This window comes from Schistocerca nitens, chromosome 11, assembly GCF_023898315.1.
Source record: "Schistocerca nitens isolate TAMUIC-IGC-003100 chromosome 11, iqSchNite1.1, whole genome shotgun sequence".
Taxonomy (NCBI): Eukaryota; Metazoa; Arthropoda; class Insecta; order Orthoptera; family Acrididae; genus Schistocerca; species Schistocerca nitens.
In genome coordinates, this window is record NC_064624.1 from 116,402,030 (window position 1) to 116,421,402 (window position 19,373).

General features: G+C 41.9%; 1 protein-coding gene across 2 annotated transcripts in view; it reads right to left on the reverse strand.

The window, feature by feature from the left end:
• LOC126213529 (solute carrier family 35 member E2A-like) overlaps window positions 1-19,373 on the reverse strand; it is a 145,615-nt gene that overhangs the window by 19,335 nt on the left and 106,907 nt on the right. The window lies entirely within an intron of this gene.

Here is a 19,373-nt window from a genome sequence, read left to right on the forward strand (position 1 = left end):
GCTGGCAGACAAAAAATACTTTTGATATGATATCTTTTTAGAATTCTTCCTATCTTCGAGGAAATGCTCCTAGCAAAAGGCAGAAAAGCCATTTGCAGGTATCTTCCGGTGGTTCAGGCGATGGTCCAAACTGGAAAGCATGACGGATCTGTTTATCTGTATAGCCATTCTGCTTGAACACAACCTTAAGATGGTCCAATTCTTGTGTCAAGCTTTCTCCATCTGAAATGGTATAAGATCTTCTCGCCAATGTCCGCAGGACCTCCGTACGCTGGAACGATGGATGATAGCTAGAAGTATGCAGGTAACGGTCCGTGCGCGTAGGCTTTCGATAAACACTGTGTCCCAGTGTCCCATCATCCTTTTTGTACACCAGAACATCCAGAAACGGAAGCTTTCCATCACTTTCCACCTCCATGGTAAACTTGATGCTAGGATGCAGGGAATTAAAATGATCTAGGAGGCGGTCAAGAGCCTCTCTCCCATGAGGCCACACCATAAACGTGTCGTCAACGTACCTCCAAAAACAGGTTGGTTTTAAGGACTCCGTCTCCAGAGCCATGACCTCCAAATCTTCCATAAAAAGGTTGGCGACTATTGGGGACAATGGGCTCCCCATAGCCACTCCATCAGTCTGTTCAAAATATTTGTCATTGAATAAAAAGCACATCGACGTCAGCACGTGGCGACAAAGCCTGGTTGTTTCCTCATCCAGTTTCTCACCAATTAATTGCAAGGATTCTTCCAGAGGAACCCAGGTAAAAAGCGACATGACATCAAAGCTCACAAGCAAATCGCAGGGACTAAGAGACAAGGACTTCAATCTCTGAATAAACACCATAGAATTGGGAATGTGATGTTCGCATTTACCGACGTGAGGGCCAAGAACAGATGCTAAATACTTGGCTAGATTGTAGGTAGGAGCATCCAAATTACTCACGATCGGACGAAGCGGGACCCCTTTCTTACGAATCTTGGGTAGACCGTATAGTCTCGGTGGCACGGCAGCACCAGGACGAAGTTGTTTGAGAACATCGTCAGGTAAAGAACTCTTCTTCAGCAGTGAAAGCGTCTTCCATTTTATCCGTTCAGTTGGGTCGTCCTGCAATGTTCTGTATACTGAGTCCTCAAGTAACAGATCCATCTTTCCCAGATAGTCATCACGTGACAGAAGAACCGTTGCGTTGCCTTTGTCCGCTGGTAGAACTATCAGATCCTCGACTTCTCTAATGGACCAGACGGCTGCCCTTTCGAGAGAGATGTTACTCCGTGGAGGCGGCGCCCGTTGCAATGTATGTGAGACCTCTTGCCTAATCTCTTCAGCTTGGTCCTCCGAAAAGTTGGACACTGCTTGTTCGACTGCACAGATGAATTCGGTGATAGGTACATTCCTCAGTGTAGGGACAAAATTCAGGCCTTTCTCCAACACTGACAGTGTAGCGTCGTCCAGTTCTGTCTGACTGCTACTGCAGAAGAAAACAGAGGCTTCTGTTCTCCGCCAACACACAAACTGTACTTTAGTCACGTGTTACTTTACATCTGGTGCAGGAGGGCACACATTCACGAGGCCTCTTCTCCTGACAGCAGGACATTGGTTTGTGGAGTGGTTATTTTATAACTATTTAGTCAAGTTCCACAGGTATTATGTCGCTGAAGTCATCTTCTGTGGCTCCTTCCAAGGCCACAAAAAAGCATGTAGTTACTTAAAAAAATCTGTATCATGATTCAGTAACTATAAATGTTAAAATTACTTGTATACATTAAAAAATATTACATTGTTTGTTGAAACTTAGCTAAAACTGCACCTCAGTATATTTCAGTGTTCTGGATATATTTGTGGTGGTCTGTTTTAGCTCCCTCACTCTGTACACACAAACTTTTCCACAAAATTTGTGAACAATTACATATACAACAGCATCCTGATGGCTGTTGAATTATTTCCTTGCCTGACATTTATCTACTTCATGTTTGCGATATTCCTGTTTGAAGTGTTGGACAAGCATTTTTCAAACTGACAACTGGTGGCTGTCACTATCAAAACTTTATTTTCATAATGAATTACATAACCTACTGTTTGCATGTATGTTTTATTTTTGTGCATGAATCACGAGATGGATGGGCGCAGCATATCTATAAGCTGGGACAACGATAAACATAGCACCACAGTTGTGGTACCTGCTGGTCGACTGTGTCATCAGTTCCTGCCTTAATGAAATGGCACACACCACGGAGGGACAGTGGCCGTGACAATGCCTATGACACCACAGGACAAGAGAAAATTTGTTATATGGATACACTGAATTGGAATCTGTTAATTGAGAGAGAAAAATCTTTGACTTTGTGCCTGTCAACATTTTTGTCATGTTCTGGATAATGTAACAGCTTTGTACCACACGGTTACTGTAAACAAGAGTACAAGATACAAGACATTGTTAATGAGAAACCCCACATTTATTTCAAAGAACTGGATGTCAGACTTGTATTCTTAACTTCCAGAAGTAAATTCGAGAAAAGGAGTTCGAACAGAAGCGGCTGGCAAGTGTGTTGAAATAAAAAGGCGAGCAGGATTAAATAGCAGGAAGTCTTAGCTCCTGGTCAGACTTTAGTTGACCACCTGATATCACAATAAAGAACTACTGGAACATCACAACAAACAATCCAATGCTGTGCTTGTCCATTAAATGCTGTAGCCTCCCAGCATGCAGGTAGCATTTCTGCATCTTCTATTTTATAGCACTGTTGTTGCTGTGGTCTTCAGTCCTGAGACTGGTTTGATGCAGCTCTCCATGCTACTCTATCCTGTGCAAGCTTCTTCATCTCCCAGTACCTACTGCAGCCAACATCCTTCTGAATCTGCTTAGTGTATTCATCTAAGATTTTTACCCTCCACGCTGCCCTCCAGTACTAAATTGGTGATCCCTTGGTGCCTCAGAACATGTCCTACCAATCGATCCCTTCTTCTAGTCAAGTTGTACCACAGACTTCTCTTCTCCCCAATCCTATTCAATACCTCCTCATTAGTTATGTGATCTACCCATCTGATCTTCAGCATTCTTCTGTAGCACCACATTTCGAAAGCTTCTATTCTCTTCTTGTCCAAACTGGTTATCGTCCATGTTTCACTTCCATACATGGCTACACTTCATACAAATACTTTCAGAAACGACTTCCTGACACTTAAATCTATACTCGATGTTAACAAACTTCTCTTCTTCAGAAACGATTTCCTTGCCATTGCCAGTCTACATTTTATATCCTCGCTACTTTGACCATCATCAGTTATTTTGCTCCCCAAACAGCAAAACTCATTTACTACTTCATGCCTATTCAAATATGCCCAAAATGGTATAGCAGTGACAAACAAATGTGCTAAAAAGAGACTTAACATGACTGAAAAGAATTAAAAATGACTGTTAAAAACTATGTAATATGGGTAAAACTGCAAGGAAAAAATATACATTTTAATGTGTACGACATAAAGCATAACCAGGTCATTTTTTATGCATAATGTTTGATGAGCAAAGCACCCAGGAAGTATGTAAAGGAACAATTTTGGGTTAACTTTCTATTGTGTGTACTCAGTTGCTGTTTATACATGACGACATATATAAATATGTTTAAGTATATACATAAACTGTCAAAACCTCACTTAACTACAGATTTTGTTTAATATAAGCAACACACCCTGCTGCAGAAGGGAAAAAAGTGGACCAATGGGAAAACGCTCCTGTAGAAACACAAAATGTCTAATACATTCCTCTGTAAAAATCTCAAAGTGTGGAACCAGTCACCTCAGTTCTCGTTCCACTTCCCTCATCAAAAATTTTGGCATGCGGACACCTTTGCCTTTTTGTGCCCGAAGACAGTGACGGTGGGGGAGAGAAGAGACAGTTCCAGTGGGAGAGGAAAAGAGACGTAACAGTGATGGTGGGAGAGGGAAGGTGCCAGTGAAAAAGAAAGAGAGCTGGATAAAGACAATCACAGTGGGAGCAAAGAGAGAGGAGACAATGGAAATGAAAAATAAAAATGAGTGGAGACAGTACATAGGTCTGGATCCTCCCAGACAGTGACCTTCAACACGTAGGTATACGGAGGGTGCATTTTGGACTGAAATTTTAAAGACGTGGGTGTAGGGGAAAAAATAAGTTTGAGTCCCAGAATTTTTTACCAGCCAAGGAGTGAGAGAGACACTGGTAATGGGAAAGAAAGACAAAAGGATGCAGTGCAAGTGAGAGAGCGACAATGGCAGTGGGGTATACTGTAAATCAATGAGAGAAAAATGAGAGACTGGGAGACAGACAGATATAGATAGCAGCAGTGAGAGGGAGGTGTTGAGTACAAATGCTTCACTACAAAGCGAGACTGGGTAAAAGGATTTAGAATGTTGTGAGTTAGAAGATTGAAAATACATTCTTTGGTGAAGATGGTGGAATGAGGATTCAGAGATCTCGTTCACCACTTTTTTGTCAGAGTCTTTTAAAGAGGAACATATTCATCTTTTTTGTACTCACCCAGAACACTATTCTGCTGGTGTAACTTTACACAGATCACTACCAGCTGTCTGCATAGTGCAAAGTCAAGACCTATTGTATTGTGTATTAGAACCGGAGACCTAGAAACGACGGAGAGGCTTTGTCCTGCTGTAGCCCTCAGTGGTACACAACCCCACAACAGGCCACAGCAGTCCACCCACCCCACTGCCGCTGCCCCACAACGAACCCAGGGTTATTGTGTGTTCGGCCTCCGGTGGACCACCTCACAAGGCAGCCATTATGCAGCAAAAATTGGCAGATCTTCACTTACACATCCTCATACACCCACCCGCGTACCAGTGTCTGCTCCCAGACCTCAAGAAATAGCACAACGAAAGATGATTTCTGAATACTGTGGAACCTAGAAAGGCTGCAGATGAGTGGTTTGCAGCACTATAGACTTTTTGTAAATTATTTATTTTAGATGTGTTAAAGAAGCTGGAACAAAGATGCCATAAGTGTGTTGAGCTCAAAAACAAATAATTTTTTTCATACCCATAACAGCATTTTTCTTAATAAACTGAAGGACTTACCAGCAGCCTGTCGTAACAGATTTCTGTCTCAGTAAGTCACGAGTAAAAATCTACCTCACTCATTGCTATGAGCACCTTCTTCCACATTCAAGACATATTTCATGATGGGGCAAAGTTATGTATGGCAACATTATGTGATAAACATAATAATTTTAATACTGAGTCTATCTGCCATGATACAAATAAATACAAATGTGTTTTTTAAGAATAGAGGTAAATCATCCAAATTTTCACCTACAGTAGTAGTGATCAGGGGCTCAAAAAACACGGACACGCAACTTTATTAATCACTGAGATACAAAACATCATATTTGAGTTTTTAACTCCAAGTGTGATATTTCTTTTGAGTCAAAATAGAAAACTTGCATGAAATAAATTGATAACACTTCTGCAGAGGTGACAATAAATTATCAATTAAAAACATATTTGAGTGTGGAGATTTATGTGCTGTTGTTGCAGTTGTTTAAACAGTACACTGGATGGAAATTTTTGCCAGTCTCCACAAAAAGAAGCACCTTTGGGGTGATATGAAAAGTCATTCAGACTAGAAGGTGCACAAAATAACTTGGCCCATATCTGAGCAGATGGGACTGAAGGAAGGAAGATAGGAAGGAAAGAAGGAAGGAAGACTGGGATTTAATGTCTCGTCAATATTGAGATCATTGGTGATGGTGCACCAGCTCTGCACATTTCAAGGACAGGGAAGGAAATCAGCCAGGCCCTTCCAAAGGAACCATTATGTGAAGCAATTTATGGAAATTGTGAAAAACATAAATCAGGATGGCCATACACGGATTCGAACTATCATCCTCCTGAATGGGAGTCCAGTGTACTGACCACTGTACCACCTCGCAGATGTTTAGGACGGGTGGTAGGGACAGAGCATCGAGTGACATTATACTGAGTGCACTATCCGAAAATTACCTCGAGCAATTAAACAGAGAACCGACTCGTGGAGATAACATCTTGGACCTACTGATAACAAACAGACCCGAACTTTTTGACTTTGTAAGTGCAGAACAGGGAATCAGTGATCATAAGGCCGTTGCAGCATCCCTGAATATGGAAGTTAATAGGAATATAAAAAAAGGGAGGAAGGTTTATCTGTTTAGCAAGAGTAATAGAAGGCAGATTTCAGACTACCTAACAGATCAAAACGAAAATTTCTGTTCCGACACTGACAATGTTGAGTGTTTATGGGAAAAGTTCAAGGCAATCGTAAAATGCGTTTTAGACAGGCACGTGCCGAGTAAATCTGTGAGGGACGGGAAAAACCCACCATGGTACAACAACGAAGTTAGGAAACTACTGCGAAAGCAAAGAGAGCTTCACTCAAAGTTTAAACGCAGCCAAAACCTCTCAGACAATCAGAAGCTAAGCAATGTCAAAGATAGCGTAAGGAGGGCTATGCGAGAAGCGTTCAGTGAATTCGAAAGTAAAATTCTATGTACCGACTTGACAGAAAATCCTAGGAAGTTCTGGTCTTACGTTAAATCAGTAAATGGCTCGAAACAGCATATCCAGACACTCCGGGATGATGATGGCATTGAAACAGAGGATGACACGCGTAAAGCTGAAATATTAAACACCTTTTTCCAAAGCTGTTTCACAGAGGAAGACCGCACTGCAGTTCCTTCTCTAAATCCTCGCACAAACAAAAAAATGGCCGACATCGAAATAAGTGTCCAAGGAATAGAAAAGCAACTGGAATCACTCAACAGAGGAAAGTCCACGGGACCTGATGGGATACCAATTCGATTCTACACAGAGTACGCGAAAGAACTTGCCCCCCTTCTAACAGCCGTGTACTGCAAGTCTCTAGAGGAACAGAGGGTTCCAAATGATTGGAAAAGAGCACAGGTAGTCCCAGTCTTCAAGAAGGGTCGTCGAGCAGATGCGCAAAACTATAGACCTATATCTCTGACGTCGGTCTGTTGTAGAATTTTAGAACATGTTTTTTGCTCGAGTATCATGTCATTTTTGGAAACCCAGAATCTACTATGTAGGAATCAACATGGATTCCGGAAACAGCGATCGTGTGAGACACAACTCGCGTTATTTGTTCATGAGACCCAGAAAATATTAGATACAGGCTCCCAGGTAGATGCTATTTTTCTCGGCTTCCGGAAGGCGTTAGATACAGTTCCGCACTGTCGCCTGATAAACAAAGTAAGAGCCTACGGAATATCAGACTAGCTGTGTGGCTGGATTGAAGAGTTTTTAGCAAACAGAACACAGCATGTTGTTATCAATGGAGAGACGTCTACAGACGTTAAAGTAACCTCTGGCGTGCCACAGGGGAGTGTTATGGGACCATTGCTTTTCACAATATATATAAATGACCTAGTAGATAGTGTCGGAAGTTCCATGCGGCTTTTCGCGGATGATGCTGTAGTATACAGAGAAGTTGCAGCATTAGAAAATTGTAGCGAAATGCAGGAAGATCTGCAGCGGATAGGCACTTGGTGCAGGGAGTGGCAACTGTCCTTTAACATAGACAAATGTAATGTATTGCGAATACATAGAAAGAAGGATCCTTTATTGTATGATTATATGATAGCGGAACAAATACTGGTAGCAGTTACTTCTGTAAAATATCTGGGAGTATGCGTGCGGAACGATTTGAAGTGGAATGATCATGTAAAATTAATTGTTGGTAAGGCGGGTACCAGGTTGAGATTCATTGGGAGAGTGCTTAGAAAATGTAGTCCATCAACAAAGGAGGTGGCTTACAAAACACTCGTTCGACCTATACTTGAGTATTGCTCATCAGTGTGGGATCCGTACCAGATCGGGTTGACGGAGGAGATAGAGAAGATCCAAAGAAGAGCGGCGCGTTTCGTCACAGGGTTATTTGGTAACCGTGATAGCGTTACGGAGATGTTTAATAAACTCAAGTGGCAGACTCTGCAAGAGAGGCGCTCTGCATCGCGGTGTAGCTTGCTCGCCACGTTTCGAGAGAGTGCGTTTCTGGATGAGGTATCGAATATATTGCTTCCCCCTACTTATACCTACCGAGGAGATCACGAATGTAAAATTAGATTAGAGCGCGCACGGAGGCTTTCAGACAGTCGTTCTTCCCGCGAACCATACGCGACTGGAACAGAAAAGGGAGGTAATGACAGTGGCACGTAAAGTGCCCTCCGCCACACACCGTTGGGTGGCTTGCGGAGTATAAATGTAGATGTAGAGGTAGATGTAGGTGGCACGGTACGGGAGATGGCACCGATAGTGGTGGGGACTCTGCCACGAATGGTCACCATGTGGTAGAGACGGTGCAGTTTGGCGTAACTTATTTGCTACAGGTAGCAAGTTAGCATAATTGAAACCGATAATTTGACAGGCGGAGACATTCAAAGTCAGTAGTTTCTCACTACAGTACTAAAAAAGAAATAATTGCAAGAACAAACCAAAATGTGACCAACCACACTCTTCCAGAAGGAAATCCCTTAAAATTAATAAGATGTAAAAAATATAACATGAGAGACCATGTCTCTTACTGTGATACTGACAATGTAACGTAATGAACACGGGTCGTGTTGACACTATGTAGCACTCTCCCTGACTACCTGTTCAGCAATATTGCCTACTATATTTCCCCCCCTCCTTGTGAGCCTTTAGCCCTCTCAAATACAGTCTTTAATAAGAATTTTATAAAGGGATGAAATGGTGCAATGAGCTATTGCCAGAATGGAAGTTTCAATGCTGTTTTTCTCTGTGACAGCTGTCTGGATATTTGGGCGAAAAAAGATAGCAATTCCATATTTACCACGTGGTCTTTCAATGGCAAGAGGTATGCCGTCTGTTTTTGGGCTGCACATGTGACAAACTTCTACATGTTTTTTGTACGCACAGAATAAACTAAAGTGACAAATATCACGGGATACCCCCTTATATCGTGCCGGAACTCCTTTTGCCCAGCTAGTGCAGAAACTTGATGTCACATTGACTCAATAAGTCACTAAAAGTCCCCTGCAAATACATAGAACCATGCTGCCCCTATAGCTGTCCAATTGCAAAAGCGTTGCCAGTGCGAGATGATGCGCACAAACGGACCTCTCGATTATGTCCCATAAATGCTTGATGGGATTCACGTCAGGTGATCTGGTTGGCCAAATCATTTGCTCGAATTGTCCACAATGTTCTTCAAACCGATCACAAAAAATTGTGGCCCGGTGACAAGACATCACTGTTTGGGAACACGAAGTCCGTGAATGGTTGCAAATGGTCTCCAAGTGGCAAGCATAATCATTTCCGGTCAATGATCGATTCAGTTGGACCAGATGACCCCGTCCATTCCAAGCAAACACAGCCCACATCATTATGGATGAGGTATTGAATATATTGCTTCCCCCTACTTATACCTCCCGAGGAGATCACGAGGGTAAAATCAGAGAGATTCGAGCGCGCACAGAGGCTTTCCGGCAGTCGTTCTTCCTGCGAACCGTACGTAACTGGAACAGGAAAGGGAGGTAATGACAGTGGCACGTAAAGTGCCCTCCGCCACATACTGTTGGGTGGCTTGCGGAGTATAAATGTAGATGTAGTAAGGCCACATGTCAAACTGGAGCACTGTGAGATTCTACAATATCTAGAAGCGACACTTGATAGATCTCTTCCTTTCAAGAAGCACTGTGTGAACTGCAAGTCAAAAGTTTCCACTAGGAACAATCTTCTACACAAACTGGCTGGATCACAGTGGGGCTGTTTAGCTTAAACTGTGTGAATTTTCGCACTGGCACTATGCTATCTTGCAGCAGAGTATGAATGTCCTGTTTGGCATAATTTGACAAGTGCTGAACAGGTGGATGTAGCTCTTTATTACATCTGCAGAATCGTTAACAGGTTGCTCAAAATACACTCCAGTCGAATGGCTTTACCACCTTGCAGGAAAAGCATCATCTCTTGTCTGAAGACAGATAAATGCGAATGAGGAAAGAAAGACAGTGGAGCAGAAGAGAACCCATCCTTAGTATGGGCACGAATTGCACCTGTAAGAGCTGATGTAAAGGAGGTGTCAGCCGTCAATACCTTGTAAACCAAATGAATTTTATGAAAAACTTCTGAAAGTGTTTGCTAGAAGTACAGTTTTATTGTACAGGGTGTTCATTTTAATAGAAGGCATTGAAAAGTTGTAATTCCATTTGTTTGTCTCTGAGGGGGACACCCAACGATACCACGCTCAAGTCACTACCCCACCCCATGTGTGGGTGGTGAGAGGCAACTTTTAAATCTTCAATAAAAACCACCATTTTTTATTGTAGATTACGATTCTACAGCAAAATCTACATACATACACATAAATTTTCTCAGCATGTTATAGTCTTAGGTGGAGATTTCAATTTACCAGATATAGACTGGGACACTCAGATGTTTAGGAAGGGTAGTAGGGACAGAGCATCGAGTGACATTATACTGAGTGCACTATCCGAAAATTACCTCGAGCAATTAAACAGAGAACCGACTCGTGGAGATAACATCTTGGACCTACTGATAACAAACAGACCCGAACTTTTCAACTCTGTATGTGCAGAACAGGGAATCAGTGATCATAAGGCTGTTGCAGCATCCCTGAATATGGAAGTTAATAGGAATATAAAAAAAGGGAGGAAGGTTTATCTGTTTAGCAAGAGTAATAGAAGGCAGATTTCCGACTACCTAACAGATCAAAACGAAAATTTCTGTTCCGACACTGACAATGTTGAGAGTTTATGGAAAAAGTTCAAGGCAATCGTAAAATGCGTTTTAGACAGGTACGTGCCGAGTAAAACTGTGAGGGACGGGAAAAACCCACCGTGGTACAACAACAAAGTTAGGAAACTACTGCGAAAGCAAAGAGAGCTTCACTCCAAGTTTAAACGCAGCCAAAACCTCTCAGACAAACAGAAGCTAAACAATGTCAAAGTTAGCGTAAGGAGTGCTATGCGTGATGCGTTCAGTGAATTCGAAAGTAAAATTCTATGTACCGACTTGACAGAAAATCCTAGGAAGTTCTGGTCTTACGTTAAATCAGTAAGTGGCTCGAAACAGCATATCCAGACACTCCGGGATGATGATGGCATTGAAACAGAGGATGACACGCGTAAAGCTGAAATACTAAACACCTTTTTCCAAAGCTGTTTCACAGAGGAAGACCGCACTGCAGTTCCTTCTCTAAATCCTCGCACAAACGAAAAAATGGCTGACATCGAACTAAGTGTCCAAGGAATAGAAAAGCAACTGGAATCACTCAACAGAGGAAAGTCCACGGGACCTGATGGGATACCAGTTCGATTCTACACAGAGTACGCGAAAGAACTTGCCCCCCTTCTAACAGCCGTGTACCGCAAGTCTCTAGAGGAACGGAGGGTTCCAAATGATTGGAAAAGAGCACAGGTAGTCCCAGTCTTCAAGAAGGGTCATCGAGCAGATGCGCAAAACTATAGACCTATATCTCTGACGCCGATCTGTTGTAGAATTTTAGAACATGTTTTTTGCTCGAGTATCATGTCATTTTTGGAAACCCAGAATCTACTATGTAGGAATCAACGTGGATTCCGGAAACAGCGATCGTGTGAGACCCAACTCGCTTTATTTGTTCATGAGACCCAGAAAATATTAGATACAGGCTCCCAGGTAGATGCTATTTTTCTTGACTTCCGGAAGGCATTAGATACAGTTCCGCACTGTCGCCTGATAAACAAAGTAAGAGCCTACGGAATATCAGACCAGCTGTGTGGCTGGATTGAAGAGTTTTTAGCAAACAGAACACAGCATGTTGTTATCAATGGAGAGACGTCTACAGACGTTAAAGTAACCTCTGGCGTACCACAGGGGAGTGTTATGGGACCATTGCTTTTCACTATATATATAAATGGCTAGTAGATAGTGTCGGAAGTTCCATGCGGCTTTTCGCGGATGATGCTGTAGTATACAGAGAAGTTGCAGCATTAGAAAATTGTAGCGAAATGCAGGAAGATCTGCAGCGGATAGGCACTTGGTGCAGGGAGTGGCAACTGTCCCTTAACATAGACAAATGTAATGTATTGCGAATACATAGAAAGAAGGATCCTTTAGTGTATGATTATATGATAGCGGAACAAACACTGGTAGCAGTTACTTCTGTAAAATATCTAGGAGTATGTGTGCGGAACGATTTGAAGTGGAATGATCATATAAAATTAATTGTTGGTAAGGCGGGTACCAGGTTGAGATTCATTGGGAGAGTGCTTAGAAAATGTAGTCCATCAACAAAGGAGGTGGCTTACAAAACACTCGTTCGACCTATACTTGAGTATTGCTCATCAGTGTGGGATCCGTACCAGATCGGGTTGATGGAGGAGATAGAGAAGATCCAAAGAAGAGCGGCGCGTTTCGTCACAGGGTTATTTGGTAACCGTGATAGCGTTACGGAGATGTTTAATAAACTCAAGTGGCAGACTCTGCAAGAGAGGCGCTCTGCATCGCGGTGTAGCTTGCTCGCCAGGTTTCGAGAGGGTGCGTTTCTGGATGAGGTATCGAATATATTGCTTCCCCCTACTTATACCTCCCGAGGAGATCACGAATGTAAAATTAGAGAGATTAGAGCACGCACGGAAGCTTTCAGACAGTCGTTCTTCCCGCGAACCATACGCGACTGGAACAGGAAAGGGAGGTAATGACAGTGGCACGTAAAGTGCCCTCCGCCACACACTGTTGGGTGGCTTGCGGAGTATAAATGTAAATGTAGATGTAGATGTACAATTTGTCTGAAGCATTTTCATTTTGACATCGGTGGCACAGTAGTTAGAAAAACAGAAATGGGTACAAATTTGTAATTTGTGACTTGCTACTCAGTGGCCCTCGAATATCCAATGGCACGTAGGACCCCGTGTCTGTGCTGCGAAGATAGGATAGGACAGTATTTCATAACTTCTAATTGGAAACCCCATTTGGAGGGTTGTGCTCCTCCAACATATCAAACACAAGACTACTTTACGTTGCTCCGTGGCTGTGTATCAAACTACGAATTATCGTAACAGGCAGTACACTGTGACCGGAGAACACCTATCGTGCAGATGTAGAACAGAGTAGCGGCTCTAAACATTACAATACTTGTGCATTGTTTATTGCCTGCACACTTCCCTATCACTTGGTGAATAAACATACAGACAGACAACGAATGTCGCAACCGCAGAAGAAAAACTGAAACGATCCTGATTTACGGAAAATATAGGAGACATTTTGAGGCTCCTATTGCCTTGTTTGCCAAGTGTTTTCCACAGAAAGCTTGCTCTCGTTCATTCTTTCACAAGGCTGTGAACATCTTTACGCCTGATGGCAGCATACAGATCGGCAAAAGGAAACAAAGCAAATGTGTTACACGAGAAGCTAGCAAAATAGCTGTACTAGCGGCAGTGCACCACAACCCACAGATAAGTGCCTGGCCATTACACTGCAATTCTAGTACGTCAGAAGGTAGTATGGTCACAATACTGCAATCATCATAAGTATCATTGATACCATGTATCACTGCATCAAGAACTTCATGGCACCAATTTCCATAACTGTATAGTGTTTTGTGAATGGGCACTTCAACAAATGCAAACAACCCCCACATTCTTTGGCGAAGTACTACTTTCTGATGAGTCTACATTTGGACCTCACATCCTACAAGCATAACATGCATTACTGGGGTATAGACAACTCCCAATGGGTATGCCAAATTGATCATCAATGTCCCTGGTCAGTTCATATGGTGTGGCAACACGGGGAACAAACTCACGGATCCATATTTTGTCGGCAGCGCATTCAATGAACGCAAATATCGAACATTTTTTGGAACAGGAACTACCAGAACTACTGCTGGGTGTTCAACAACTTATGTGGGTTCAGCACGATGGTTGCCCAGCGCATTACCAAACTTAATCACAAGAGGTATTAGACAGTGTTTACACTGAGCCATGGATTGGCAGAAATGGTCCTATTAATTGGCCCACTAGGTTACCAGATTTGTTTTTGTGGGGATTTTAAAAGATAAGGTGCCAACAGCTCGTGAAGACATGCTCGACTGCATAAGCAACGCCTATGCTGACATTCCCACAGATATGTTTCTGTCCTGTGTACGGTCATTTAAAAAGCAGATCACTAAGTTTGTTGAAGTTGGTGGTACTATGTTTGAACACTTACTCTAATTGGAAAAGTCGAATAGCCTTTGTCTCGAGCCACATCCACTGTGGTGTGTCGAGAGCCCCATCTGATATGTTGGAGGAATACAGCTTTGTGAATGGGGATTCCAATTATAAGTTATGAAATACTGGCCTGTCCCACCCTCACAGCATGGAGGGGGTTCCACATGCCATTGGATATTCTTGGGCCATTGAGTAGCATGTTGTAAATTACAACTGCGTACCCATTTCCATTCCTCTGGTCACACGACCATCTTCAGCGAAATGGAGAAAATGCTTCAGATAAAAAATATATAGATTTTGCTGTAGAATTGTAACCTGCAATAAAAAATAGGGGTTCCCATTGAAGATGTCAAAGTTAAGCCCCTCTTCCCTTGCCCACACATGCACACCACCCACACAGAGGGTGGGATGGAGGGTCGAATGTAGTATCACGGGGTGTCCTTCCCTGAGACAAATTGGAATTATACCTTTTTTTAATTCGATGAAGTTTTTGAAATACTTGAATGTCTTCAGTAAAATGAGCACCCTGAATACGACATTACACTGGTGGGCCGTCTTCAACAAGTGACTCTCAAACATGTTTCGGACTGCACGGCTGTGCACTAAATGGAGTGGCTCAACAGTTGATGTATACAAATGATCTAAAGATGGCATGTAATTATTGCAATCTGGACAAGTAAAACTTCTCTTGTAAGACGATTACATTTTTCAAATTTGGAGATCACTCTCCTCCTTATGTCAGGTGACCAAACTAACAATGACATACAAGTACCAGAAGGGAAAACAATGGCTACACCATGGATGAGGCTCCATGTGTGAAGTTTTTGGACATCCAGATGGATGATGATAACATGAGGTTGCACCAACATGTTCACAGCTTAACGAAGAAGTTCAGTTCTCCCTGCTTCAAGCTCAGAAATCTCTCTCACTGTGTTGATTCACAGACAGGACTGCCAACACATTTTCATTAGTTATGTCCTATGATGTAATCTTCTGGGGCACTGCAGCTGGTCTGAGGAAATATTTTTTAAATGAAATATACAATAAGTCTATTACGTAAATTTAGTAATCAAACATCTTGTAGAATAGTGTTCCGAGATCTTGGCTTTCTCGCACTTAAATAAAAATACATTTACTTCTTATTAGTATTTTTGTGTAGAAATTATGGTGTGTTTGTGATGTCCTGCGAAATTCATAACCACTATAAGTCAATAAAAGGTTCGTGTAGACTTTGCATCCCTGTCTAACATTAAGGATAGGACTTTATATTCTGATTCAGAATTCTACAGCAAGTTACTGACAAGACAGAGATAGATGCCTCATAATATTAATGTTTATTTTCACCAGATTTTTAATCTTTACAGTATACAGACAGCAAATAGTGTTCTCCAAAAATCACTGCTGTGACAGAAATGCTTAGTTTGAAGTAATATTTAGAAACGGCACAGCTGAATAGTAGTACTGTGTTTGAGCATGACTGACTGCCTGAGCAGTTGATGTTGCAGCTCAAGAAATCTCAGGTTCAGCTCAAGCTTTTCATCACTGCACCATCCCACAATTTCTGTTGAACTATCTCCATAACATGTCATAGCGCTATCAATTATTATGAATTTTAATCATAAAAGTAGTCATCAATCGTGTACAGCAGTATCTTGTAGTGTGCACATCATATGTAAACACAGCAACTAATAAACAATCACAGCCATGATTCAATCTAATTCTCAAGCTTTACATCATCCTGCAATCTTGCGACATCAGTTCCTACTATCCCAGCAATGGGTCTTGCTATTATTATTCATTCTCACAACCCTACTTACAGAATTAATGTAATTTATTTCATTTATTAGGAATTCAATTCCAATTAATTTTTCTTCTTTGTTTAATCTCAATGTTGCCATTTTGTTTTAAAGCGGAGTAATAACTGTTAGCTTTTTTTAAATATATTATTCTAATATGTGAACAGGGACTGAAATGCTGATTTGCACCTCTCTTGGTAAATGATCTGCAACTCTGTTGGTAACTGATTTGCAACTATCTTGTTAAATTATTATAGTTTTCATTAACAAAATAAAACATGGTATTGGGTTCAGATTTGCGTAATATTTTTGAAGGATAATAATTTTTGCATTTGATTGTTCACTTTGCATTTAAAAAAAAATACATGCAGCATCTAAAAATGGCATATGATAACTCCAATTAGTTCAAATAAAACACTTCTCATGATCACTTGCTTCACACTGTGCGAACCAACATTCACCTGAGCGTTCAAGCAGCACTCGATACCGTATCATGCTCTGTAGTGTATTGGAAAACCTTGAGCTTATTTGAATGCAAATGTCCCTTGCCCACTGTGACGGAATAGCCTAAGATGAGGTACTTTTTTCAACTTAGCTGCTTTTCTCCTTACAGGTGAAATTCCCACAAGTTGCTATTAGTAAACTTAACATACAAGTAGCCTACAGTGGCTGTTTTTTCCTGATAATGTATAACTTGACTCTCCATGGTGGGATGTGTGCGAGACTGATTCTAGTAAAAATTACATTTGAAATTGTTAAGCACCCCTTCTGCCATTTCTAACTTCTCATGTTTTCAAATCTCGAGTGCAGCTGGAACTTCATGGACAATTTCTCCTGTACCCTGGACAGTTTTGGAGTCAAATAATCAGATAGCCCAGTTTCATTCAACCTTTCCTGCCCTCTTAATGGAAGCAACTGCTTTGCCTTCTCAAAACCTGCTGGTCTCTCTTACTGAAGTTTACCGTAACACCTTGTAAGCAAACATATATGTACATACGATGTTAAAAAGACAGTAAATTATATCATAGGCTGTAGATTCTTACAGATATTCAAATCTGTAATAATTCAAGTAGTAAAGGTTTGATATTTGGGGAGCAAAATAACTGATGATGGTCGAAGTAGAGAGGATAAAAGATGTAGACTGGCAATGGCAAGGAAAGCGTTTCTGAAGAAGAGAAATTTGTTAAAATCGAGTATAGACTTATGTGTCACGAAGTCGTTTCTGAAAGTATTTGTATGGAGTGTAGCCATGTTTGGAAGTGAAACATGGACGATAAATAGTTTGGACAAGAAGAGAGTAGAAGCTTCCGAAATGTGTTGCTACAGAAGAATGCTGAAGATTAGATGGGTAGATCACATAACTAATGAGGACGCATTGAATAGAATTGGGGAGAAGAGGAATTTGTGGCACAACTTGACTAGAAGAAGGGATCGGTTGGTAGGACACGTTCTGGGGCATCAAGGGATCACCAATTTAGTATTGGAGGGCAGCGTGGAGGGTAAAAATCGTAGAGGGAGACCAAGAGGTGAATACACTAAGCAGATTCAGAAGGATGTAGGCTGCAGTAGGTACTGGGAGATGAAGAAGCTTGCACAGGGGAGAGTAGCATGGAGAGCTGCATCAAACCAGTCTCAGGACTGAAGACCACAACAACAACAACAACAACAACAACAACAACCGCAAGACCCTGGACAGTTTTTGAGCCAAATAATCGAATATTCCAGTTTCATTCAACCTTTCCTGCCCTCTTATTGGAAGCAACTGCTTCGCCTTCTCAAAACCTGCTGTTCTCTCTTACTGAAGTTTCCTGTAACACCTTGTAAGCAAACATATATGTACATACGATGTTAAAAATGACAAATTATGTCATAGGTTGTAGATTGTTACAGATACTCAAATCTATAAATGTTCTTTTATGTACAGGGTGTTCCGTAAGAGCGTGCAAAAATTTAACAGGATGTAGAGGATGCTCCACTGAACAGTTTGAGGTAGGGAACCTGGTGTCAGAGAAGCCAGCATAAGGAGGTAATAGGAATAAAATAACATTACTGTGTACTTTTTTATTCACATTAGTTAAATTTAATTGCAAATACCATCATTGACAAAGTGAATGTACCATTTGTACTGTATCTGTGCTGAAACTGACGGCCAGAAACCTGAACGCAAACATGACAACGGCGAACAAGATTCTGACGCATCCTTACAAATATCCCTGGTGCGTTTCAAATCACATCACAGGCAGATACAATTCTGGCAACTAATACCATCTCCGCAACTGGGGTGTCACACACAAGTGACTTTAGATATCAGCATAAGAAATAATTACGGGTATTCAGGTCAGGCAACCTGGCAAGCCACAGAATAGGACGTCCCCTTCCAATCTAGCGACCAGGAGATACAGCGTTGAGATGGCTGCGGACATCCACACTGACGTGAGGCAGTGCACCGTCTCCTCGTTTCCACAGCCTCTCACGAACAGCCGAGGGCACGTTCTCCGACAACTCGGGCAGAGCTCTTTGCTCACACCTCAAATACAGGTGGCCATTCAGATGGCCACGTAGAAGCTATGCCCCGTAAGACTGTCGCCTACAATTCCAGTCCAGATATTCACACCAAAATGTACTTTACGGTGTAGCTCACTACAGTCTGCTATTCCTGCTCTTCCAAATACAATCACAATCAAATGAGGTCTTGTCAGTAAACACCCGATTTGGCAGAAATCTGGCTGATCAATCCACTTTTGAAGCAACCACTGATACAATGTGACTGTGTAAAGCCAGTCACAAGCATTGCATGGACCTGTTGTGGGTGATATGGGTGTAATTTTTGTTCATGAATTACTTGCCACACACTAGTATGTACAGCACTCATTTCATGTGCAATAAGACGATTAGTTTTAGTGGGATCCACTGCAATGTGTTCCAGCATCTCCTCTTCAAAATTGGGTGTGCGAGTGGCACTCATATTGCCAAGTCCCTCATTCCTTCTTTCCAATGAACCAGTCTCCCGCATTTGTCGATCGACAGAAATAAACACTCATTGTGACGGATGATACCTGTACAGAAATTATTCCCTGTACAGCCTTTCATCAGCGAGAGCATGGCAATGTACTTCTCCACACACAAGGAGCACCTCAGTGAGTTGTGCAAAACTGTACTGGTACTACTCCATCATACTATACTGTAGGACACTGAATAGCACTGAGTAATGAATGGGCCTGTTGTTTATTCATAGAATGTCCTGTCATGGGACAGTGTAGGTAAGATACAACAGAGCCACCTTGTTGTTGTTGTTGTGGTCTTTTAGTCCAGAGACTGGTTCGATGCAGCTCTCAATTCTACTCTATCCTGTGCAAGCTTCTT